The 26,771-nt window shown below is 45.6% G+C and overlaps 2 protein-coding genes across 2 annotated transcripts in view; one reads left to right on the plus strand and one right to left on the minus strand.

Moving 5' to 3' along the window:
• The window catches only part of LOC140722652 (uncharacterized), a 409,759-nt gene that overhangs the window by 266,791 nt on the left and 116,197 nt on the right, over positions 1 to 26,771 (minus strand). The gene's annotated exons all lie outside the window — the stretch shown is intronic.
• The window catches only part of LOC140722642 (uncharacterized), a 190,577-nt gene continuing 172,843 nt past the window's right edge, over positions 9,038 to 26,771 (plus strand). The window contains exon 1 of the mRNA XM_073037353.1: positions 9,038 to 9,175. The gene's annotated coding sequence lies outside the window, so the exon portion shown is untranslated. The remainder of the gene's footprint in view (positions 9,176 to 26,771) is intronic.

Consider the following 26,771-nt stretch of genomic DNA (forward strand, 5'->3'; position numbering starts at 1 on the left):
ATTTATCGCTGCTGCTCACCACACCCAGTTCTGCACCCTGGTCACTGGGCAGAGAAGGAGTTTCTTCTGCTGCATATTCACCTTTAATGGGACTAGATCTGTGACAAATAAATCAGCTCTACTTTAAACACTGTCTCTGGTACTTAGTGAATTTATAACACACCTAGTGTACAGTAGAGAGTCAGCTCAGGCCGGCTGGACCTGATTCTGTTCCACAACAGATCTTTCAAATCCTCCCCTGTTGTTCACCTCTCACTCTCCCTGCGGTGATGGGTTCCAAATTGTCATCAATCTGGGTGAAGAGGTGTCCCTTGAATTTCCTGAAGAAGTTGAGCTGACTGCAGTTCAGTCTGAGATGTTCTTCGCCCCTCAGATCTCTGGCTGCGGAAGAATGACATTGGGAGTGAACGTCCTTATTCAGGGCTCATTTGTCACCGTCTCGTCTGCTCAGATTGTTGGGATGTCTCACATGGAGGGTCATACTCATTCCACTGGTTCATGTTTTCTTCCAGAGTGATGATTCATTTTTCTGAGTTGGCCTCTCATGTACGTGTTCTGGTCTGTATTTCTTATCGAAATTGCATATACACACATGGAGTGCTGAATCCTCTTCATGTTTTGATAAAAATATATAGGAGGGGTGATTGATATGTCCGTGGCCTCAGGTGGAAGGAGTCAATTTTAGAAAACCGAGCACATTTTTTCCCCAACGTGGTCCCGTCCTACATTTACACACTTAGTCCAGCAGTGGCATGCAAAGGTTTGGGCACCCCTGGTCAAAATTTCTGTTACTGTGAATAGCTCAGCAAGTAAAAGATGACCTGATTTCCAAAAGGCATAAAGTCAAAGATGACACATTTCTTTAATATTTTAAGCAAGATTACATTTTAATTTCCATCGTTTACAGTTTCAAAATAACAAAAAAGGAAAAGGGCCCAAAGCAAAAGTTTGTGCACCCTGCATGGTCAGTACTTAGTAACACCTCCTTTGGCAAGTATCACAGCTTGTAAACGCTTTCTGTAGCCAGCCAAGAGTCTTTCAATTCTTGGTTGGGTAAATGTCTGGGTTCAGTCATAAACAGCAAAGTACTAATGTGGAAATTACCATTAGAGTCACAGAGAGTAGCAGCAATGAAACAGGCCCTTCGGCCCTTCTAGTCAATACTGACCTGTTTTGTTGTTACTGCCTAGTTCCAACTACCTGCACCAGAGCCTGCATACACCTCCCATCCACGTCCTCACCCAAATTCCTCTTTAGTGTCTAAATCAAACCCACATCCTCCACTTCCACTGGCAGCTCATTCTACACTCTCACCAACCTCTGAGTGAAGAATCCCCCTTCATATTCCCCAAAATAATTCACTTTCACCCTGAACGTATGTCCAATGTCACGGTGAGAGGGAGGATGGGGCAGAGAGGGAAGACAGTAAGGGGTTGGGGTGAACACAGGAACAGTCACTGGGCAGCCTCTACACCCATTCTATAAATTACCGGTTTCGGTAATTAGCAGCAAAGCACTGACTGTGGAAATTACAAATCAGAATATTATTAGAGTCACAGAGCCCAGCAGCACTGAAACAGGCATTTCGGCCCTTCTAGTCAATACCGACCCGTTTTTGTTTTTACTACCAACTACCCGCATACACCTCCCATCCATGTCCTTACCCAAATTTCTCTTTAGTGTCTAACTTGAACCCACATCCACCACTTCCACTGGCAGCTCATGCCACACTCGCACCAACCTCTGAGTGAAGAATCCCCCTTCAGATTCCCCAAGAGTATTTCACCTTTCACCCTGAAATATCAAGTGTGAGAGTGGGAAAGTGTGTATTGAACCGGTGGAAAGAGCAGAGGTACCTAATGTATACTTTACTTCAGTATTCACTATGGAAAAGGAGCTTAGTGGTTGTACTGATGACTTGCAGCAGACTGAAAAGCTTGAGCATGTAGATATTAAGAAAGAGGATGTGCTGCAGCTTTTGGAAAACATCAAGTTGGATAAGTCGCCGGGACTGGATGAGATGTACCCGGACTACTGTGGGGGGCGAGGGGGGAGATTGCTGAGCCTCTGGCAATCATCGTTGCATCATCAATGGGGACCAGAGAGTTTCCAGAGGATTGGAGGGTTGCCGATGTTGTTCCTTTATTCAAGAAGGGGAGTAGGGATAGCCCAGGAAATTATAGACCAGTGATTCTTACCTCAGTGGTTGGTAAGTTGATGGAGAAGATCCTGAGAGGCAGAATTTATGAACACTTGGAAAGGTAAAATATGACTAGTAATAGTCAGCATGACTTTGTCAAGGACAGGTCGTGCCTTACGAGCCCGATTGAATTTTTTTGATGATGTGACTAAACACATTGATGAAGGAAGAGCAGTAGAGCAGTAGATGTAGTGTATATGGATTTCAGCAAGGCATTTCATAAGGTAACCCATGTAAGGCTTATTGAGAAAGTAAGGAGGCATGGGATCCAAGGGAACATTGCTTCGTGGATCCAGAACTGGCTTGCCCACTGAAGGCAAAGAGTGGTTGTAGACGGGTCATATTCTGCATGGAGGCCGGTGACCAGTGGAGTGCCTTAGGGATCTGTTCTGGGACCCTTACCTCTTTGTGATTTTTATAAATGACCTGGATGAGGAAGTGGAGGGATGGGTTGGTAAGTTTGCTGATGACACAAAGGTTGGGTGTTTTGTGGATAGTGTGGATGGCTGTCAGAGTTTACAGGGGGACATTGATAGGATGCAGAACAGGGCTGAGAAGTGGCAGATGGAGTTCAGCCCAGGTAAGTGTGAAGTGGTTCATTTTAGTCGGTCAAATATGATGGCAGTGAAAATGTCGGGACTGAAATGAGGGGAAATGTCTCCACACCGAGGGTGGTGAATGTCTGTAAATCCTCACCACAGAGGGCGGTGATGACTCGGTGATCGTCCTCACATAAAACAGAGGCTGGCAGATGTGTGGAGACCCAAGGGATCGAGAAAATGCGGATCGATAGAAGCATGTGGCTGAGATGGGAGAGTAGCCTCCATCTTGCTGATGGTTAAAGGGGCCGAATGGCCTCCTCCTGTTGTTTCTCACTTAATGTTTCAGTGTTCCTGTCCAGTGAGGCCAGAGGAATGTGAATAAAAATGAGTGTTTATAAACATAGACTGATTTAAATGACAAACACGAGGAAATCTGCAGATGCTGGAAATTCAAGCAACACACACAAAATGCTGGTGGAACGCAGCAGGTTAGGCAGCATCTATAGGGAGAAGCGCTGTCCACGTTTCGGAACGTTTCAGGACTGTCGAAGGGTCTCGGCCCGAAGCGTCGACAGTGCTTCTCCCTATAGATGCTGCCTGACCTGCTGCGTTCCACCAGCATTTTGTGTGTGTTGACTAATTTAAAAGAAACCAGCTCATTTTCTGTATGGGTCTGAATTGTGTGTCGGGATGGGAAGTGAATCAAAACTATAACTCTGAGAACTCTGTGACCTAGGGCTGGAGGGAAAGGGATCGGGGAAGATAAGGAAGGAAAATCTAAATACGTATGGAAATGATATAGGGAAATAATGAAATAATGTGGGAAATGCGGCGGTGGGCGGGGCAATATGTGAAGGGCGAGGAACAGTCACCGGTCACATGGGAGACCCTCCAGCGAAACGTGATCATGTTTTACCGCAGATCGGCAGCATTTACGGGTTTGTTTCCGTGACCCCGCCCACCGCCAGTGACGCAAAAGAAGCACAGTGCGCATGCTCACAGGCCCGAGCCAGGCAGTGATGTTTTTTTCGTTCTTTGTGTAAGTGGGTCATCGGTGGATCCGGGTTCGGGTTCGGGATCGGGAGGGGGTCCTCGCCCCCTTGGACGGGGAGCCGGAGACGGATTATTCTCTGCGGGGCAACACCAACAATTTCCCTTCGGTGAGTATTGAAGCCGGTTCCGAGCGGGGAGGTCTGACGTTGAGTGGTGAGTTAACTTTCCCGAACTCAAACAAGAGAAAATCTGCAGATGCTGGAAATGCGAGCAACGCGCACAAAATGCTGGAGGAACTCAGCAGTCCGGGCAGCATCTAGGGGAAGAATACAGTCGACATTACCGGCCGAAACCCTTCGGCAGGACTGGAGAATAAAAGGTGGGGGTGGGGAGGGGAGAGAGGAACACAAGGTGATCGGTGAAACCTGAAGGGGGAGGGGATGAACTTTCCCGAACTGGCGGCCTCGCCTCGCTTCCTTCACAGAATCTGCTGGGGTCGGTCCGGGTTGTGAGACCTTCACACCGAACCGTCTGAGATGAGCCGCCGCTCAGCCCCTGTTGTTCTGGTCCTATTAGCAGGATGAAGTAAAACATGTTTCTATCTTGTTACTGACAGAGAATCGTATAATTTGTGTTCCGTGTGTTATCTGAATGTACTTGCCTGTGATGCTGCCACAAGTCAGTGTTTCTCTGTACCTGTACCTTCCCGTACTTGTGCACTTGGTAATAAATTCAACAGGACCTGAGAAATCTCAGTGAGATTTGATTAGTGATGATCATCTTGGCAGCTCGGTAGGTCGAATGTATGAGACAGTACACTGTTAAATGCAAAACCCTGAACAGTGTTGATAATCAGAGGGATCTTAGACTCCAAGTTTATCGCTCCCTGAAAGAGACTGCTCAGATTGATCGGGTGGTTAAGAAGGCAAATGGCATGGTTGTCTTTATCAGTTGAAGCATTGAGTTCAAAAGTCGGGAAGTTGTGTTGCAGATTTATAAAACTAGTTAGACCACATCTGGAGTGTTCCATACAGTTCTGGTCGCTCCCATTCTCGGAAGGATATCGGGGCTTTGGAGTGGGCGCAGAAAAGGTTTACCAGGATATTGCCTGGATTAGAGGGCCTGAGCTATAACGGGAGGTTGGACAAAATTGTGTTGTTTTCTCTGGAGTCGTGCCAGCTGGAGTGAGACTGGATAGACGTTTATAAGATTACCAGAGGATTAGAAGCCTTGTCTCAGAAAGGCAGCGTCCATTATCAAGGATCTCCAGCACCCAGGGCATGTGGTTTTCTCAATGTTACCAGCAAGTAAGGAGGTACAGAAGTCTGAAGGCTCACACTCAGTGATTCAGGAACAGTTTCTTCCCCTCTGCCATCCGATTGCTAAATGGATATTGAACCCTTGAACACTACCTCACATTTAAAATATATAGTATTTCTGTTTGTTGCACGATTTTTAATTTATTCACAGAAACATAGAAAACCTACAGCACAATACAAGACCTTCGGCCCACAAAGTTGTGCCAACATGTCCCTACCTTAGGAATTATTATGGTTACCCATAGCCCTCTGTTTTTCTAAGCTAGTATTTCTTTATTTTTCTCCAGTGTCTCCAGGTACCTATCCAAAAGACCATATTCTACCCACCTCCACCACTGTTGCCGGTAGCCAATTCCACACACTCACCAACCACTCCCTGAGTAAAAAACTTATCCGTAACATTTCCTCTGCAACTACTCCCCAGCACCTTAAACCTGTGCTGTCTTTTCATAACCATTTCAGACCTGGGAAAAAGTCTCTGACTATCCACACGATCAGTGCCTCTCATCATTTCATACACCTCTATCAGGTCACCTCTCATCCTCCGTTGCTCCAAGTAGAAAAGGCCGAGTTTACTCAAACTATTCTAATAAGGCATGCTCCCCAATCCAGGCAACATCTGTGTAAATATCCTCTGCACCATTTCTATGGTTTCCACATGCTTCGTGTAGTGAGGCAACCAGAATTGAGCACAGTGGGGTGTGACCAGCATCACATATAGCTGCAACATTACCTCTCGGCTCCTAAATTCAATCCCACGATTGTTGAAGGTCAATGCATCATATGCCTTCTTAACCACAGAGTCAACCTGCGTAGCAACTTTGAGTGTCCTGTGGACTGGGACCCCAGGATCCCTCTGATCCTCCACACTGCCAAGAGTCTTACCATTAATGTTATATTCTGCCATCATGTTTGACCTAACAAAATGAACCACTTCACACTTATCTTGTTTGAACTCCATCTGCCACTTTTCAGCCCATTTTTGCATCCTATCAATGTCCCACTGAAACCTCTGACAGCCCTCCACACTATCCACAACTCCCACAACCTTTGTGTCATCAGCAAACTTGCTAACCCATCCCTCCACTTCCTCATCCAGGTCATTTATCAAAATCACAAAGAGTAAGGGTCCCAGATATGCTGTAAATGATTTAATTGTTTATTTTTATTATTTTATTTTGGGTTTTTTTCCTTCTATAATATGTATTGCATTGAATTGCTGCTGCACAGTTTTCAAATTTCATGACACACACCGGTGATAATAAACCTGATTCTGATTCTGAGTGGACAGACAATCTATTTTTCCTGTGTGTTGAAATGTTTAATATATTTAAGGTGAGAGGAGATGTAAGCAGCAAGTTTGTTTCTTTATACAGAATAGTGGGTAGCTGGAAAACTCTGCCTGGGGTGGGAGACCCGACTGGTCACGTGATCCCGTTTGCCCCTCCCATTTAACAGCAGATGGGCAGCACCTGTGGATCTGTTTCCGAGGCCCTGCCCTCTGGATGATGTGACACTCACTTCGCGCATGTTCACTGTCTCCGGCCGGGCGGTGTTTTCTTTTCCGCTCAGTGCTGAAGTGCATCACCTGTGGGATCGAGGGAAGGGTCCTCACCTCCTGGGTGGGGGAGCCAGGGGTCGGGATCACTGTCTGCGGGCCGAAGATATCGCGTTCCCATCGGTGAGTATTGAGACCGATCCCAAGCGGGGAGATCCGATGTTGGCCGTGAGCCCCGAACTGAGGACCAATTACTCATTTATCTTCCGATTATCTGGGCTGGTCAAAAATGTGTCGACTTCACTTAATCTGCATTGAACGATCCAAACTTGGAGCCCAGGCTGTCTATTTCCGCAGCGTTGAAATGGGAGACCCACCAACAGGTCACGTGAGGCTGTTTATTGCAGATCTGCCCCGCCCTTCACTTTGTGATGCAAGATGACATGGTGTGTGCTCAGAGTCCCTGGCTGGGTCAGGATGCTTCCTCTATGTTGTGTTGGGGGATCTGACGTTGGTCACTGAGTCCCGTTAACTTCCCCCAACTTGCCTCACTTCCTGAGGCTGCTCACATTTGTCCTGGAGCTTTATGGCTGTTGTGTCTTCTCCCGGACTGGGGTGGGTGAGAAAGGAGAACGTCCCAGGTTTTGGGGATCTTTGATTTCACTGCCTGCTTTACCGAGGGACTGGGAAGTCCAGGGGGGAGAGTGGTTGCTGTGATGTGCATGTGGCCAAGTGGTTAAGCAATCTGAAGGTCATGAGTTTGAGCCTCAGGCCAGGCAGTGCGTTGTATCCTTGAGCATGGCACTTAACCACACATTGCTCCTGCACGTTTATAGCCCAGATGGATCAAATCACCTAATCCTGTTCCTGTGTCTTATGTATTACCATGACAGAATGATGGCTCCTTCTTATCCCATATTGTTTTGTGATGTGTGAGGGACAATAAAAGATTGTTCACTGAGATTATTATATTTGGCTTCAACGTTTAAATTTCAGTGAGTTTTGTTCTTAGTAACATTAAGCAGAAATGTTTGGTTCTCCTTTTCATTGTTAATGTGCTTCATTATCTCTCTGGTTAATGTTAGACCTGTGGTGAGAGGTTTATTGGAAGAAAAACCCCAACTGGAAGCAAACCATGGCTAAAGATGTGGGAATAGCAACAAGTGAACTGGCCCGAGGACTGAGAGCATCAACTGGAGAGAAGAACTCTGAATCAGCTGACTTGGAGTTCCCAGTGAGTCAGTGAGGAGGAAGTTTGGTGAGTCTCATTTACTCAAACACTGGTCCTTTATACATTACATACCTGTACAATAGAAGGTGGGAAATAGTTGGTGAGACTGAATGTGCCCAGAAGAACCATTTATGCCTCTGTCAGGCACAGTTGCAAGCACTCCAGGTCTGGTAATGTGCTTCCAGCAGCCCAGCCCTTTAAAATCACTTGCATTTTGTGGAAGTCAAATCTGGATAAAGTGGTGGAAATCGGGCAGAATCTCAAGTTGCTGGAGATCTGCACTAAAAACTGAAAATGTTTGAAGTCATCCTGACAAAATGTTATTAACCTGAATTGTACAGATTGTTCCTCTCCCCACAGCTGTTCCTTACATGCTGAGCAGTTTGGTAATTCCAATTTCTTTTTATTACATTCACTCTGGATTGGTTTATGTTTCCTGAAATGTACCGGTTTTAATGTGGAAGTGGAAATGGCTCACTCTGTGATAGTTGAACAATAAAGTAACCACAACTTTTCCCTGAAAATTACCCTGGTGCCAATTAGTTTGTTATTCCTAGAAATGTGTTCAGTACAGTTGTTGTGAACAAGGTTTACAAGAATAATCTCAGGAATGTTCGGTGTTATGTATGAGGAGCATTTGATTGTTTTGGACCTGTGCTCAATGGAGTTCAGAGGGACGGTGGGGGTGGTGGGAGATGTTTTGTTAAGTAAACCTACCAAATGCTGAAAAGCCTGGATGCAGTGGACATGGAGAGGATGTTTCCATTAGACTGTGATCTGACAGCACAGTCTCAGAATAAAGAAGCTTCCCTTTAAAACTGAGTGGAGAAAAAAATTTGGCCAGAAGATGTCTGATCTGTGGAATTTGTTGCCACAGAGTTTGGTTGAAGCAGCCATTTGGGTATATTTATGACAGAGATTAACATATTCCTGATTGCTGAGTAGCTCAGGGTTAAAGGAGGAAGGCAGGAATATGGTGTTGGAATGAAAATCAGCTGTGGTTAAATGGTGGGGCAGACCAGATGGATCGAATCACCTAATTCTGTTCCTGACTGAATGATGGCTCCTCCTTATCCCATATTGTTTTCTGATGTGTGAGTGACAATAAAAAAATGTTTACTGAGATCATTATATTAGCCTTTAACGTTTTGTTCGTAGTAACTTTAACTAGAAATGTTTGGTTCTCCTTTTTATTGTTATTGTGCTTCATTGTCTCTCTGGTTAAAGTTAGAGGTTTATTGGAAGAAAAACCCCAACTAGAAGCAAACCACGGCTGAAGACGAGGGAACAGCAACAAGTGAACCAGCCTGAGGACTGAGAGCATTAACTGGAGAGAACAGCTCTGCCTCAAGAGACTCGGAGATTCCATTGATTCAGTCAGGAGAAAGTTTGGTGAGTCTCATTTACTCAAACATTGGTCCTTTAGACATTACATACCTGTATAAGGGAAGGTGGGATATAGTTGCAGTGAGACTGAATGTGCCTAGAACAACCAGTTATGCCTCTGTCAGACCCAGTTGCAATCACTCCAGGTCTGGTAATGAGCTTCCAGCAGCCCAGCCCTTTAAAACCACTCCCATTCTGTGGAAGTCGAATCCGGATAAAGTCACTCAGAGACCGTACAGTACAAACTCTTTATTCCAAGCACCCGGGGCTTATTTAGTTAGTCGCTCAAACAGGAACAGTCTGTCAAGACAGGCTGGAGCCAAAGATATTTACTACATGACAGGCTGGAGCCCCTAAAGACAAACTACAAAATAGTCATAATGGTTTACACACACAGAACAGACTGAAGCTGTCCTATCTCTACATGTGAATGCGCAACGAGATAGGCATCTTGAAACCCTAGCTAGCTACCCGCAAGAAGAAACATGGCTCAGCACATCAGTTGATCATCAGCAGTTTCTTTCAGAAAAACAGGCTGCTATTGTTTAACGAAGTGTTAACCATTTTACAGACTTTATCCTTCCCTCCTTTTGATCATTACATTATCAACAACGCAGTAACTTTTTACAGAGAAAGCAACTGACGACACCATTGACTTATCAGTGGGTAAAGACAGGGTACAACAGTAATTGTAACAAAGATATGTACAACTGTTAGGACATAATGCAGTATCATGCCCCACATATTACCAAACAGGCCTTCAAAGATCACCATTTCGACCCTTCGGTGAACCCGTGTAAATCCTGCCCTACTTTCTTGATGCTGTCAATCTCCTTTGCAGTGTGCTTGGAGAGGGGTGTAATGTTAGTAGATTCATCAGGGATATACGTGCAGCATTCTGTGTCAATAACAGCACAGGTTCCCTCTTTCTCAGCTGGGATAAACTTTAAAGCTGTACGATTCTGTATGACTGTTTGCCAGTTTGCAATCATTTCAGTGGATATTTCCGTTACTTGGGCCTGTGTTTCTGTCAGGGCCCCTGCAGTATTGTGGCCAGCTCCTCAAGTGCTGTATCCAAATTGATTATCTCTCGTGAATTCCTGGCTACTCCATAGGAGAGAAAAGTAATCATCCAAAATCAATCAGTCTCAGTTGTTCCTCTCGGCTGCTGGGCACCTGCAGGTATGGCCAGGATGCATGTTTCCCAGTATTGGAAGTTCCGTTTGATGGGGGCCTGAGACACCATCCCTCAAAACACTGACAGCCACAGTCATCTCTGTCTAGATCACAGGTCCTCATCTCACTTCCCCGGATGTTATTTGAGAAAGCCCAGGCTGAGAGTTCTTCACTCTGGTTGAGTGGGATTACTGACATTGGAACCATAGTTTTACCATGCTGTGGAATTTCAGCTCAAACCCAGCAGGACCCTAGTTCTACCTGTTTGGCATAGGTATGACAGAAAGACAGAAATGTGTTAACATGGGGGCCCCCGGATGCTGGGGTGAGCCCTCTCAAAGACATAAACAAGAACACCACTAACAACCAATACATTTTCCATTAGTCCGAGAGAGACCTTCTACTCAGTTCCTTCAGTAACATGTTTGGCACCTAATGATGTATCCACCGAGATTGCCCCTTCAGTTTCACAGCCATGTGAGTGGTCGGCACACCTAATATGGTCCTCTCCACCGAGGTCCAAGATTCCCTCAATCCCAGTTGTTTGTCAGGAAAAAAATATCCCAGGTTCCCCTCTGCAGAGTAGTTCTCTTCCTTGTAAGCCTGTCATACCTGTGAATGTATGCTTGAAAAATTTTGGTTAGTTGGCATATATATGTCCCCATGTCTTCCCCTCGGGTATGAATATCCAATTTTGCTGGTAGACTTTCTGGGAGCAATGGTACACAAGGTCTTAGTCCCCAGGGTGTCATCATGGGCCATCCATAAATGATTTCAGCTGATGACAAACCTGTTTTCCCCTGTGGGGTAACCCTCATATTGAACTGGGTGACGGTAGGACCTTCAAACGAGTCCAGTCTCCACTGTTAGTTTGGCCAATTTACTCTTCAGAGTGCCATTGGCTCTCTCCACTGTGCCAGCGGCCCGTGGGTGGTGTACACAGTGGAATTGTTGCTTGATAGCTAGTTCATTACGTACGCCTTTGTTTACTTTCATCACGAAGTGTGGGTCACTGTCAGAGCTCAGCATCTCTGCCAGGCTGTACCTGGGAATTATTTCCCATAATAATACCTTCACAACAGTCATAACAGTATTATTGGTAGTTGGAACAGCTTCAACCCATCTACTAAACACATCTATAATATCTAAGCAGTATCTATAGGAATGTACTCGAGGCAATTCAATAAAATCAACTTGTAGACACAAAAAGGTCCACCTGGCAAGGGAGTCGTACCCGGTGTGCAGGGTACAGGTTACCAACCATTACCTCCTTTCCCAGGTGTGTACAATTATGTATATAATCGACCAATATTGGTAAAAACTGTGTAGGAACACAAACCTGTCCCGCTGGGTGATCCAAAAACCTAGGTTGGGGTCTTTCTGGCACCCCATCTGGGACCACAGTTTTCACTCCTCCTCAGAGGTGTCCCCCTGAGAAGAACAAAACTCGATGTAGCTGTAGAGCGGTGAGTAAGTTGTTTACAAAGGTGGCATTACTAATGGGGTGGCCAGAGGAAGTCAGGAATCCCCATGTTCCCAGAGAGCCCTGTAGTCATGTACAATTCCAAATGTATAATGGGAGTCTGTGTAAACGTTCCCACTTTAGTCTGATGCTGGGATACAGGGATGAGTCAGAGCAAACAGCTCAGCCTTCTGGGCGGAGACAGCTGCTTCAAAAGAGGCCTGCTCAATTACTTCACTGTCCATCACTCTCGCATCGTTTCCCTGCTGGATCCACAAAGGAGCTTCCATCCTCAGAAAACGTTGCCTCGGGATTGAGGGGATATTGCTAAATGGATGGGAGAGTCTGTCCTTCTTTCGTGGTGATCCAGACAGGGGGACAGTTGGTGCGACAGACTTCTCGGCCTGAAATTACACAGAGATGGGGTACAGTATCTTGGGATTGGACACTATTAAAAGGTTGTCTTACCAGATATTCCGTCTTCACCTCAGACTCCTTCCCGTATTGGACTAGACCCGCGGCCAAGTCTTGCCAGTCTCCCTCGGTGCTGGAGGCTTGTTTCGTTAGGGTGTAGGCCAGGAACCCTGGGCTCTTTGGCTTGAACCCAGTGCAAACCCTAATGGTGGTATGGGGAACTACCAGTTCTGTCTGTCGCCAAAGGAAATCTGGAAATTCGGCCAGTAATGCAATACCGTCTCTTCCTTTAACCTCTCTAATCACCGTGACTGGGAACTTCTGTCCATCGAGGGGTGCATAATATTGGCTTTCCTCAGTGGCACACCCCATAGGGTCAAAGCACAGAGTCACATGAGGGTCGGCTGCTGGCAGAAGGAGTGGAGTCCAAATTAAGTGCCCTCCACTTGGGGGTCGGAAACTGGAGAAGCTGTCGGTTGTTCACCTGTCAAGGGTGACAGCATTGTCTGTGCAAAGAATCTCGACTTCCAACAGACAGAGCAAGTCTCTCCCTGCTAGATTACACCCCCGTCTGGTGGTGACTGTAAATGAAACCTCACACTGGCTCCCCTGGAATTCCACCTGCAGTGGCTGGGTAAGTGAATATGTACGTTCCGTGCCTTCAAACCCTGACAGAGTGATTATAACGTCTGATAGCTGGAATCCCTTTTCCGATACTATTTCCTGATCGAGAGTGGTTGTGGTTACCCTCATATCAATCATAAACGGAACTGGATTTCCAGCAACTTGCAATATTACATTGGGCTCTTCCTGAGGGTTGGCACTCATGGTTGGAAGCATCTTCTTGTCAATTTCTAAACGGGTTGTTGTCCCCACCTGTCCCTTGGTAGGTTTTTGCTCCCATTTCTGTTCCTCAGATATAGCCCGTTCGCATCCTTCTTCCCACTGAACATGTTCACTTTAAATATTAGTTCCCTTTGGGGTTGATCGAGATTCGAAAGTTGGGTCCTAATGATATGTCAAAGCTTGTCGCATTCGATTTCAGTCATTGTCAGGCCAATCCATATTATTTGTTTTAATCATGTTGGCTAACTTAGTTGGTAAGCATTGGAGCAGTAGGGCATTGAACTGGGGGGAGAGATTCCCATCATTAAAGTCTTGGTCTCCTGCGAAGGTGCCGTAGCAGGCCACAAATCGCTCTCAATAGTCTGGTCCCGATTCCCCAGGCTTAGGTTTGCATTCAGGTACTGCTGTTCAGGAGGATTTAAACTAATGTGGCAGGGGGATAGGAACAAGTGCAGAGAGACAGAGGGGTGCAAAATGAGAGTAGCAAAATTCCGTATCCACCGTCAACCCTTTAAGTATCATTTGCCAGTCTATCTTAGCTAATTCATATCTCATACCTTCAAAGCTACCCTTCTTTAAGTTCAGAACCTTTGTTTCTGAATTAAATATGTCACTCTCCATCTTAATGAAGAATTCCACCATATTATGGTCACTCTTGCCCAAGGGGCCTCGCACAACAAGATTGCTAACTAACCCTTCCTCTTTGCTCAATACCTAATGTGGAATTGCCTGCTCTCTAGTTGGTTCCTCAACATTCATATGCAATGGCAAGCATTTAAAGATTGCAAGGATGAAATACAACAAGTGTTCATCCAGTTTGGCAAAAGAATAAACCAGGGAAGGTAGTGCACCCGTGGCTGACAGGGGAAACTAGGGATAGTATCAAGTCCAAAGAAGTAACATACAAATTAGCCAGAAAAAGTGGCACACCTGAGGACTGGGAGAAATTCAGAGTCCAGCAGAGGAGGACAATGGGATTAATTAGGAAAGGGAAAAAAGATTATGAGAGAAAGCTGGCAGGGAACATTAAAACTGACTGTAAAAGCTTTTATAGATAAGTGAAAAGAAAAAGATTGGTTAAGATAAATGTAGGTCCCTTACAGTTAGAATCAGGTGAATTGGTCATAGGGAACAAGGACATAGCAGACCAATTCAATAACTACTTCAGTTCTGTCTTCACTAAGGAGGACATAAATAATCTTCCGGAAATAGTAGAGGACCGAGGGTCTAGTGAGATGAAGGAACTGAGGGAAATACATGTTAGTAGAGAAGTGGTGTTAGGTAAATTGAAGGGATTAAAGGCAGATAAATTCCCAGGGCAAGATGGTCTGCATCCCAGAGGGCTTAAGAAATTAGCCCAAGAAATAGTGGATGCATTAGTGTTAATTTTTCAAAACTCCTTAGATTCTGGATTACTTTCTGAGGATTGGAGGGTGGCGAATGTGACCTTACTTTTTTTTAAAATGTGGGAGAGAGAAACCGGGAAATTATAGACCGGTTAGCCTGACATCGGTGGTGGGGAAAATGCTAGAGTTGGTTGTGAAAATGTGATAACAGCACATTTGGAAAGAGGTGAAATAATCGGACAACGTCAGCATGGATTTGTGAAAGGAAAATCATGTCTGGAGAATCTTATAGAATTTTTTGAGGATGTAACTAGTAGGATGGATGGGGAGAACAAGTGGATGTCGTATATTTGGATTTTCAAAAGTCTTTTGACAAGGTCCCACACAGGAGATTAGTGTGCAAATTTAAAGCACACAGTATTGGTGGTATGTTATTGATGTGGATAGAGAATTGGTTGGTAAACTGGAAGCAAAGAGTGGGAATAAATGGGACCTTTTCAGATTGGCAGGCAGTCAGCAGTGGGGTACTGCAAGGCTCAGTGCTGGGACCCCAGTTGTTTACAATATATATTAATGATTTAGACGAGGGAATTAAATGCAGCATCTCCAAGTTTGCGGATGACACGAAGCTTGGCGGCAGTGTTAGCTTTGAGGATGCTAAGAGGATGCAGGGTGACTTGGATAGGTTAGGTGAGTAGGCAAATTCATGGCAGATGCAATTTAATGTGGATAAATGTGAGGTTATTCACTTTGGTTGCAAGAACAGGAAAACAGATTATTATCTGAATGGCCAATTAGGAAAAGGGGAGGTGCAATGAGACCTGGGTGTCATTGTTCACCAGTCATTGAAAGTGGGCATGCAGGTACAGCAGGCGGTGAAAAAGGCAAATGGTATGTTGGCATTCATAGCAAAAGGATTTGAGTACAGGAGCAGGGAGGTTCTACTGCTGTTGTACAAGGCCCTGGTGAGGCCACAGCCGGAGTACTGTATGCAGTTTTGGTCCCCTAATCTGAGGAAAGACATTCTTGCCATAGAGGGAGTACAAAGAAGGTTCAACAGATTGATTCCTGGAATGGCAGGATTTTCATATGAAGAAAGACTGGATCGACTAGGCTTATACTCACTGGAATTTAGAAGATTGAGGGGGGATCCTATTGAAACATATAAAATTCCAAAGGGATTGGACAGGCTAGATGCAGGAAGATTGTTTCCAATGTTGGGGGAGTCCAGAATGAGGGGTCACAGTTTATGGATAAAGGGGAAGCCTTTTAGGACCAAGATGAGGAAAAACTTCTTCACACACAGAGTGGTGAATCTGTGGAATTCTCTGCCACAGGAAACAGTTGAAGCCGGTTCATTGGCTATATTTAAGAGGGAGTTAGATATGGCCCTTGTGGCTAACGGGATCGGGGGTATGGAGTGAAAGCAGGTACAGGGTTCTGAGTTGGATGATCAGGCATGATCATACTGAATGGCGGTGCAGGCTTGAAGGGCCTAATGGCCTACTCCTGCGCCTATTTTCTATGTTTCTATGTGTGGAAAATTAAAATCTCCCACAATCACAACCTTGTGCTTACTACAAATATCTGCTATCTCCTGACAAATTTCCTTCTCCAATTCTCGCTCCCAATTAGGTGGTTTATAATACACCCCTATAAGTGTTACTATAACTTCCCCATTCCTCAATTCCACCAAAATAGGCTCCCTAAATGAGCCCTGTAATCTATCCTGTCAAAGCACCGCTGTAGTATTTTCTCGGACAAGCACTGCAATACCTCCCCCTCTTGCCCTTCTGATTCTGTCACACCAGAAGCAACAAAATATTGGAATATTTAGTTGCCAATCACACCCCTCCTGCAACCATGTTTCACTAATAGATACAACATCATATTTCCAGTTATCAATCCATACTCTAAGCTCATCCACCTTTCTTACAATGCTCCTAGCATTAAAATAGATGCATTCAAGAAACTTTCCACCTCTTCCTCTCTGTTTATCCCTAACGGTGCAAACAACTTTATTATCTCTTTTTTTCCCTTCTCCCCTACACCTTCAGTCTGAGCGCTCCTATATCAGGGAGGAAGTTCAAATCATCTGTGTGTTAAAAGTTTAGCCATCATGTTGACTGAAGGCAGCTGCAGGTTCATGAGGGACTGTTACTGTCAGATTCTGCAGTTCTTGTGGCGGCTCATCGCACCCAGGACTGAACCCTGGTCACTGAGCATTGGAGGAGTCTGTTCAATTGATGTTAGCCTTAAACTAGACTGGCATTTAATATTGTGGATCTGTGAAAGATAAATCAGTTCAGTATCAAATCCCGTGTCTCAGGTACTTACTGTCTCTACCACACTCACAATGTACACTAGAAAGGCCACTCAGCCCATCTGATTCCTGCCCATGTTTCTGTTCCATATCAGTATATCAAAATCTATCCCTGCCGTTCCTCTCTCACCCTCCCTGAGATGACAGGTTGCAACTAGTCACCACTCCGTGGGATAGGAGATTTCCTGTGAATTTCATGGAAACATATAAATGCACAACACATTACTGATGCTTTGTCCCACATTGCTGTGCCGACCATGTATCTTACTCTAGAAGCTGCTTAGAAATACCCTGCCGCATAGCCACCTATTTTCCTAAGCTCCATGTACCTATCTGAGAGTCTCTTAAAAGACCCTATTGTATCCGCCTCTACCACCGTCGCTGGCTGTGCATTCCACACACACACCACTCTTTGCTTAAAAAACTTAGCTCTGACATCTCCTCTGTACCTACTTCCAAGCAGCTTAAACCTATTCCCCCTCATGTTAGCTGTTTCTGCCCTAGGAAATAGCCTCTGGCTATCCATACGACCAATGCCTGTCATCATCTTATACACCTGCATGATTTTCTCCAGGGTGAATAAGACGATGACCTCACTGTGGTTTTGACGTTCTCTTTCTCTCTCTGTCTCTCTCTCTCTGTTTCTGACGTCACAGTCCCGCCTCACTAAGGCGCTTAAAGCGACACTCACAGTAAGCAAACCTGCTGTCTTGTAACACAATGCACCTCTAAAGTCTGACAGCAGACTAGCGAGTGAATCTTCGATGGTGCAGAGTCATAACCCGAAGATTTGCCAGCCTGAGTCAGGGCTTTGGGGCTCCAGAGAGAAATGGAGTCCAGAGTTTACCAGGAGGAGGAGGAATCAGACCAGCAGGATGTGGCTGCAAAAGAAAGGTCAGAAACATTTGGAAACTGGTTGACCAAAATAATGGTGGTTAATTTCAGGCAGCAATTGTGGAGAGAGGAATAAATAGAAAACGTTTAGGCCGAGCCCCTTCAGCATGCTTAGACTGTGTACTCCGCTGCTTAGTTGCTCTCTGAATTGCAGAGTTCCTCCAGCGTTTTGTGTGTGTGCATCTCTGTATTTCCAGCAACTGCAGAATCTCCTGTGTTATATATCTGCATTTTACTTTGGCATAAGATACACGTTGATATTGAGTATATTGCTTATGGGAGCCGCTTTCTGCGTTAAAACAGCTGCAGATTTTTCTATACACACTATAAAAAAAAATGAGGTATGGACATTGAACCGGTGCTTGCAGAAATGGTTAATGGCACCGTGATTACCCAGAGGGCCATGCATTAAGAATTTTGCCGGCGCTGAAGCGCCGATGAAATGCACCAATGTCAGGCTGAGGACGTCCCCGAGTATCACGCATGCGCGCAGTACACAGAAGGCCTTGAAAATGTCGGGTGCAGGTAAGAGCGATTCTCCATGTTTTTATCTTAAACACCGACTTCGGGACAATTCCTGTGAAATCCGGACACCGTGGCCAACAATCCCGGGACAGTCCTGCTCTTGTCCCTGTCTCTCAGCCCCACGATCCGTACACGGGCCCCAGGGAGCTTCCGGATGCTGAGTCAGTGGGAACCGATGGATCTCTCAGACAGAGCTGAGCTCCGGCTATAATAAAGGCAAGGATCAGGAACTCAGAGAACAAAATCTTTTACATCACCAGTTGAGAAAATCACCTTTGTTCTATCTCCAATCACTAACAAGAGAAAATCTGCAGATGCTGGAAATCCAAGCAACACTCACAAAATGCTGGAGGAATTCAGCATTAGTACTCTTTTCCATAGATGCTGCCTGGCCTGCTGAGTTCCTCCAGCATTTTGTGCCTGTTGCTTGCTCTACCTCCTCTTGTTCTGGACATTTCTACCCGTGAGAACATGTTTTGTCCCATTTTCTCTGGCAACTTAATGATGTCAAACACCTTTGTCCTGGGCAGCAAGCAGCTTTCACATCCCAAATGTGCCAGGCTCCAATGAGACAGACTACTGCCCTTCCCTTCATATTCATTGGCATTACATTCACTGAGTTCACCACTGTCAGTCATTGGGGGAGGCTTCAGGGGAATACAGAAACTGGTGATACTTGTGTGTATTCTGGTGTTGCAAAAGCAAACCACATATGGACAATATGCAAAAACTTTGGTGAGAAAATGCTTCATTACCCATTACAGGCCAGCTACATAGGTTGTGTAAGAATGCAGATGAACTGGATCAAACCCAGAGGAGTTCAATGTTCCTATCTACAGTGATTTGCCAGCTGTTAAAATGAATACCTCTCTATAAAAATTCACTGTGCACATCTTGTCACTGGGTAACATAAAATACACAGTTCAAGATTTATGTACACACTGGTTATTAAAGTTAGTTGGGGGTATTGGAGGGAAGATGGGGAGACCTGTAGTGTCCCTGATGCCCTCACGTACAAGATGTGCATCCAGCTGCAGCTTGTAACCCTGCACTGTAAGGAGTTGGAACTTGAAACGCATATGGGAATTGATGGTCATTCCAGATACCAGCACTCTGCCCAGTCAGGAGATGATTTCTCTGTCCAACTTGGGTTGAACCTCACTGTAACAGTGTGATACCAAATCAAACCTTGGCATCTCAAGTAATCTCATCCGAAATGTTGTCCTACACCCATTGATGGATTTTGTAAATCTTTTACAGGTTACAAATGGGAAGGAATTTGTCTCCAGGAATCTCAAACACGACTCGCCAGTTTTGTTGTCTCTGTCCAGATATTTAAGAAGTGGAGAAAGGGATTCAATCGACCATCCTTCCTGCTCAGACTGTGGGGAGGTATTCACTCGGTCATCTGACCAATTAGCAAACCCGGCATTTTACACAGGAGAAAGGCTGTTCACCTGCTCAGACAGTGGGAATGGATTCACTCGGTCATCTCAACTGAAGGTACATCAGCAAGTTCACACTGAGCAAGGCCATTCACCTGTTCTGTGTGTGAGAAAGGATTCTGTCGGTCTTCCCACCTGTGGACACACCAGTCAGATCACAGTGGGCAGAGGCTGGTCATCTGCTGAATTTCGGGGAATGGATTCTCTCGTTCATCTGACCTAATGGCACACCAGCGTGTTCACACCAGGGGTCGGCCATTCACCTGCACAGTCTGCGGGAAGGGATTCACTGCATCATCCAACCTACTGGTACATCAGCGAGTTCACACTGGGGAGAGGCCATCCACCTGCTCAGTCTGTGGGAAGAGATTCACTCAGTCATCCCACCTACAGAGTCATCAGCGAGTTCACACTGGGGAGAAGCCGTTCACCTGCTCAAACTGTGGGAAGAGTTTCACTTGGTCATCCCGACTACTGGCACACCAGTCAGTTCATACTGGGGAGAAGCCATTCACCTGCTCAGTCTGTGGGAAGGGATTCACTCAGTCATCCCACCTACTGAGACATCAGCGAGTTCACACTGGGGAGAGGCCCTTCACCTGCTCAGTCTGTAGGAAGGGATTCACTGAGTCATCCACCCTACAGAGTCATCAGCGAGTTCACACTGGTGAGAGGCCATTCACATGTTCAGTCTGTGGGAAGAGATTCACTCATTCATCCCACCTATAGAATCATCAGCGAGTTCACACTGGGGAGAGGCCATTCACCTGCTCAGTCTGTGGGAAGGGGTTCACTCAGTCATCTGACCTGCAGAGACATCAGAGAGTTCACACTGGGGAGAAGTTGTTCACCTGCTCAGAATATGGGAAGGGATTCATACTGTCATCCTACCTACAGAGACATCAGAGAGTTCACACTGGGGAGAAGCCGTTCACCTGCTCAGTCTGTGGGAAGAGATTCACTGATTCATCCCACCTACACAGTCATCAGCGAGTTCACACTGGAGAGAAGCCGTTCACCTGCTCAGACTGTGGGAAGAGTTTCACTCGGTCATCCCAACTACTGGCACACCTGTCAGTTCATACTGGGGTGAAGCCATACACCTGCTCAGTCTGTGGGAAGGGTTTCACTCAGTCATCCACCCTACTGGTACATCAGCGAGTTCACACTGGGGAGAAGCCGTTCACCTGCTCAGACTGTGGGAAGAGTTTCACTCGGTCAACCCACCTACAGAGACATCAGCGAGTTCACACTGGAGAGAAGCCATTCTCCTGCTCAGTCTGTGGGAAGAGATTCACTCGGTCATCCCACCTACAGAGACATCAGCGAGTTCACACTGGGGAGAAGCCGTTCACCTTCTCAGTCTGTGGGAAGAGATTCACTGCATCATCCAAACTACTGGTACACTAACGAGTTCACACTGGGGAGAAGCCGTTCATCTGCTCACTCTGTGGGAGGGGATTCACTCAGTCATCCCACCTACAGAATCAGCGAGTTCACACTGGGAAGAAGCCGTTCACCTGCTCAGACTGCGGGTAGAGTTTCACTCGGTCATCCCAACTACTGGCACACCAGTCAGTTCATACTGGGGAGAAGCCATACACCTGCTCAGTCTGTAGGAAGGGATTCTCTGAGTCAATAAACATTACTGAGTGATCAGCGAGTTCATACTGGGGAGAAGCCATTCAGCTGCTCAGTCTGTGGGAAGGGATTCACTCAGTCATCCCACCTACAGAATCATCATCGAGTTCACACTGGGGAAAAGCCGTTCACCTGCTTAGACTATGGGATAGGATTCACTCAGTCATCACAACTACTAGCACACCAGTCAGTTCACATTGGGGACTGGCCGTTGTTATGAATCCCTGGGTTTCCTTTGCTGTGGACTGTCATTTTAAGAGAGAGAGAGACAGAGATTAAGAAGGTGAATCAGTCTGACTTGCAGCTTGTTTACATCGCTCGCAGCTTGTTTAGTTTTAACTGAGGACACAGACACTCAGAGTCAGTTGGAGACAAAGGAGGAAAAATGGAAGGATCGAAACCAGGGAACTAGTGACCAAGGGTCACTGTTTAGAAGTTTACTATGCCCACAATGGTGGGTTAATTATCGATTCATGTGCATTGAATGTGTGGTTGTCACATTGTTTGATCCATAGGAGTGGATCTGATTTGGGATATCCTGTGGAGACCAGTTATGTGTTAACCCTTGCCTGGCTGTAGTGTGGTAGTTCACTTGAAGATGATACCCCTTGTGACAAGTCACTTTTGGTGATAATCAGTATGTGGATTTGGAATGATGACGGATAAAATCTACAGCGACTGTTCTTTCATTTTACAACCATGGAACCTGAGGAATTCTACATATTTGCCTTCTCTCGCCATTTACTCTGGATTACAAATATCTCTCTCTTATCACCTATTCTGTAGTTGAACTGAACTTTCATACTTTACTATCTCAAGACTCCAAGCCTTGTTTCCCCCAAGCTCAATAGTTTGGGAGTTATATTTACACACATTTACAAACTTAACACTGTTAACTTCTTTTTATCTTGTTTAAGTTGCAATGTTACAAGTAAATTCTAATAAAGACAGATTTAACATCAAAATCAAACTCCAGGTGTAGACTATTGCTGCTGGCTTGTTTCTAAAGCATTATGGTTCGTAACAAATTTGGGGCCTGCGTCTGGGATATGAACAAATTTGGGGGCTATTGATCGATGAATTATCGATTTGATTGGGGAAATCCCTTTTGATTTATTTGTGTGTGGAAATCAGCAGCAATGGACATTTATAAATTTCTGGAAGCGCCAACCCCTAAGGCATTAGGAAAAGCCAAAAAGAATGAATTGCTGACTGTTGCTAATGGGCTGAATCTTAAGCAGATAAGGGGGTGTGAAGGACCAGGGCAACCATAAAATTGGGAGAGGAGGTAAAGGTAAAACAATAGGGGTTTTATTATAAAATATAGGCATCCACCCCCTTTTTCAGAGACTGGGATCCCTGGTTCAACCGGTAATGATGCACATTTCAATGTGTTCACCTCTCAGTCCTCGATTCTCTAAATGAAAGGGTTATCACATTTGATCTTCCTTCATATGATGACCCAACCATTTCAGGGATCAGTCTATTGAAACTTCATTGCACACTCTATAACAAAAACTCTCTAACCACTTTGTTAATCCTCTGTGCATAAAATGTCCATCTTCCGCAGCCCCGTGTTGCCCCAACCAGTCACCAACTACCCCTGTCATTGGCCCCACTTACAGGTCAACCATCTGCCGGTGTTTTCCCCCCAATGTGAATCCCTCTGCTCGCCACCATCGTGGGCTCAGACATTTCCACAGATTTCCACCGGGACAAACATCCTGTCCGCCCCCTCTTACACCATCTTTTTCCTTTCAATAAAATCCCTCCTCTCCCTCCCCAGGGAACTGGCATCAAACCGACGGGCCGAGCGGTCTCCTCCTACCTCTCGGTGACATATCAGACTCCGGCCGCAGAAGAAGCTTCACAAATGCCCCAACTTCCCTTGGAGGGAAATGGAAATAAATCAAAAAAGGGACATTTACTCCGCTGTGATGTGGAGTTTGAGGCCGGAGCGGGAGGCGAACTCAGCGGGGGAAACGCCCTCTGGACTTGTCCACCTCTGCGACTGGTGGTAACAAGTGATTGACATCGCTTTGCACCAATGGGAATAGAGCAGCCCCTGAATCCTCTGTTGACAGCGGTGGGGGAGGGCTGGTCACGTGATTATTAACCCAGCTATTAAACTGATAAAGCCCGAGCTTACCAGCGCATGGATGACGTAAGACGCTGTGCACGTAAGGGCAGATCCCGGTGTGGGAAGCCCATGCGTGACGTCAGGCGCGACGGGGTCTGTGTGACGTCACCTGTGGGGATGCACTCGCATTTAAATGCACCTTAATGTGCGTTTCTTATGATTTCAGAGGGACAACAACATTAATCACCGGTTTCGTAACTGAATCCAGTGTTGTGAGATGTAAAGTCCTCTGTTATGTGTCCGGCTGTGCCGTGTTGTTTGGGGGCTGTTGATCGATTAATTATCGTTTTGATTAGGCATATCCCTTTTGATTTATTTGTGTGTGGAAATCAGCAGCAGTGGATATTGATAAATTTCTGTGGGTTGGATGACTGAGTGAATCCCTTCCCACGTACTTCCTCATCCAGGTCATCCACTCTTGGTCTTCCTGGAATCATTGAAACTTCTCTGAACCCACTCCAATACGAGCACATCTTTTGCTCAGATAATAAGTCGGAAGTACAGGTCGGAATCTGCTCACCATACACCAACAGTGATCTGCCCAATGCGTTATAAAGCTATAGTATCACATCCTTGCTCTTATATTGCTAACATTGCAGTTGTCATCCTTAATCAACTCAATCTGCAAGCAAACCTTTAGGGCCTCTTGCTCAAGGACTCACAAGCACTTATGCACCTCTAATTTTTTCAAGTTTCTCCCATTTATTTTTTTTCTACACCCAATTATTTCTACCAAATGTACATGACTTGCATACACTGTATTTCAACTGCTACTTTGCTGGCATTCTCCAGACCTATCGAAGTTCTTCTGCAGACTCCCGCTTTGCTCTAAACTACCTGTCCCGTACCTATCCTTGTATCAACTGCAATGTTCGTCACCAAGGTATCAATTCCATCATCCATATCATTCAGATTTAACATGAAACGATGCGGTCTCAATACTGACCCCTGCAGAACAGCATTAGTTACCGACAGCAAAACAGAATTGCCCACATTATTCTGACGTTTTCTCCCTTGTCAGTACAAGTTTCTTTCCTGTAATTCCATGAGCTGTGATCCTGTTCAGCAGCCTCACGTGCAGCACCTTAGAAACATAGAAAACCTGCAGCACGTTACAGGCCCTTTGGCTCACAAAGCGATGCCGAACATGTCCTTGCTCTAGAAATGCCAAGGGTTACCTACAGTTCTCTATTTTTCTCAGCTCCGTGTAACTATCCAGGAGTCTCTTAAAAGACCCTATCGTGTCCGCCTCCACCACCATTGCCGGCAGCCCATTCCAAGCACTCACCACTCCCTGTGTAAAAAACTTACCCCTGACATCTCCTCTGTACCTACTTACAAGCATCTTCAAACTATGCCCTCTCGTGCTAGCAATTTCAGCCCTGGGAAAAAGCCTCTAACTATCCACACGATCAATGTCTCTCATTTTCTTGTACACCTCCATCAGGTCACCTCTCATCCTCCATCACTCCAAGGAGAAAAGACTGAGTTCACTCAACCTATTCTCAAAAGGCATGCTCCCCTATCCAAACAACATCCTCGTAAATCTCCTCAGCACCCTTTCTATGGCTTCCACATCCTTCCTGTAGTTTGGCGACCAGAACTGAGCACAGTATTCCAAGTGTGGTCTGACCAAAGTCCTATATAGCTGCAACATTACATCTCGGCTTTTAAACTCAAGCCTGCGGTTGATTAGGGCCAATGCACAGTATGGCTTCTTAACCACAGAGTCAACCTACATATCAGCTTTGACTGTCCTATGGACTCCGTCCCCAAGATCCCTCTGTTCCTCCACACTGCCAATATTCTATCATATTTGACCGAAGAAAATGAACCACATCACACTTCTTTGGGTTGAACTCCATTTGCCACTTCTCAGCCCAGGTTTGCAGACGATCAATATCCCCCTGCAACCTAACACAACCTTTGTGTCATCAGCAAATTTACTAACCCATACCTCCACTTCCTCATCCAGGTCATTTATAAAAGTCACTAAGGGTAGTGGTCCCAGAACCGATCCCTGAGGCAGACCACTGGTCACCGACCTCCATGCAGAATATGACCAGTCTACAACCACTCTTTGTCTTCTGTGAGCAAGCCAGTTCTGGATGCACAAAGCAATGTGCCCTTGGATCCCATGCCTCCTTACTTTCTCAATCAGCCTTGCATGGAGTACCTTGTTGAAGATCATCTGAAAATCCAAGCAAATAACATACACTGCCTCTGCTTTATCTATCTTGCCTGTTATTTCCGCAAAGTATTCCAAGAGATTTGTCAGTCAAGATTTCCTCGAACCAATCCGGCTGACTTTGGCCTACTTCATCATGTTTCCCTAATTACAGTACCCAAAAAACACACTCTTAGTACACTCTAACATCTTCCTGACCACTACGGTCAGACTAACTGTCCAATAATTTTCTTTCTTGTGCCCCCTCTCTTAAAGAGTGGAGTGACATTTGCAAATTTCTGGTCCACCAGAACCGTTCCAAAATCTAGTGATTTGTGATAGATCATTACGCATCACTTGAAGAGAAAACTAAGGGGGAACTTCTTCATTCAGAGGCGGGGAGAGTGTGCACCGAGCTGCCAAAGCAAGTGGCAGGGACGATTGTAATCTTTAAGAGAAGTTTGCTTAGGTCACTGGATGAGAAGCATATGGAGGGCTGTGGTCCAGGTGGAAGTTGTTGGAACTCGGAAGATTAATGCTTTAGCACGGACTAGACTGGCCGAATGGCATTTTCCTGTGTTGTAGTGTTTTATTACTCTAATGCCTTCACAATCTCTTCAGCTACCTCTTTCTGAACTCTGCGGTGTCTTATCTACCTTCAGGCCTTTCAGCTTCAAAAACACCTTCTCTCCTTGGTAAAAGCATGTATCTTCAGTTCTGCCCCAGGTACTGCTGAATGTTTGGCATTTATGTAATAAATTTAATGACACAACTGTAGTGGGTGACTTCAATCTGCAGGAGGATTGGGAAAGTCAGACTGGCGTGAGATCGCAAAAGAGGGGATGTATTGAATGCAAACGAAATGGCTTTTTAGAGCAGCTGATGGTTGAGCCTGCTCGGGGAACTGCTATCTTAGATTGGGTGTTGTGTAATAACCCAGATCTTATTAGGGAGGTCAATGTAAAGGAACCATTAGAAGGCAGTGATCATAACATGATTGAATTCCCACTGCAACTTGTGAGGGAGAAGCACAGATCACATGTGTAGTATCGCAATGGAATGAAAGTGAATTACAGAGGCGTGAGAGAGGTGATTCCCCAGGTGGATTGGAGAAGGATGCTGGTGGAGATGACGCCAGAGCAGAAATGGCTGACGTTTCTGGGAATAGTTCATAATGTACAGGATAGATATGTCCCACAGACGTAGTTCTCAAACAGCGGGGC

Source organism: Hemitrygon akajei, unplaced genomic scaffold (assembly GCF_048418815.1).
Source record: "Hemitrygon akajei unplaced genomic scaffold, sHemAka1.3 Scf000082, whole genome shotgun sequence".
In the NCBI taxonomy this organism is placed as follows: Eukaryota; Metazoa; Chordata; class Chondrichthyes; order Myliobatiformes; family Dasyatidae; genus Hemitrygon; species Hemitrygon akajei.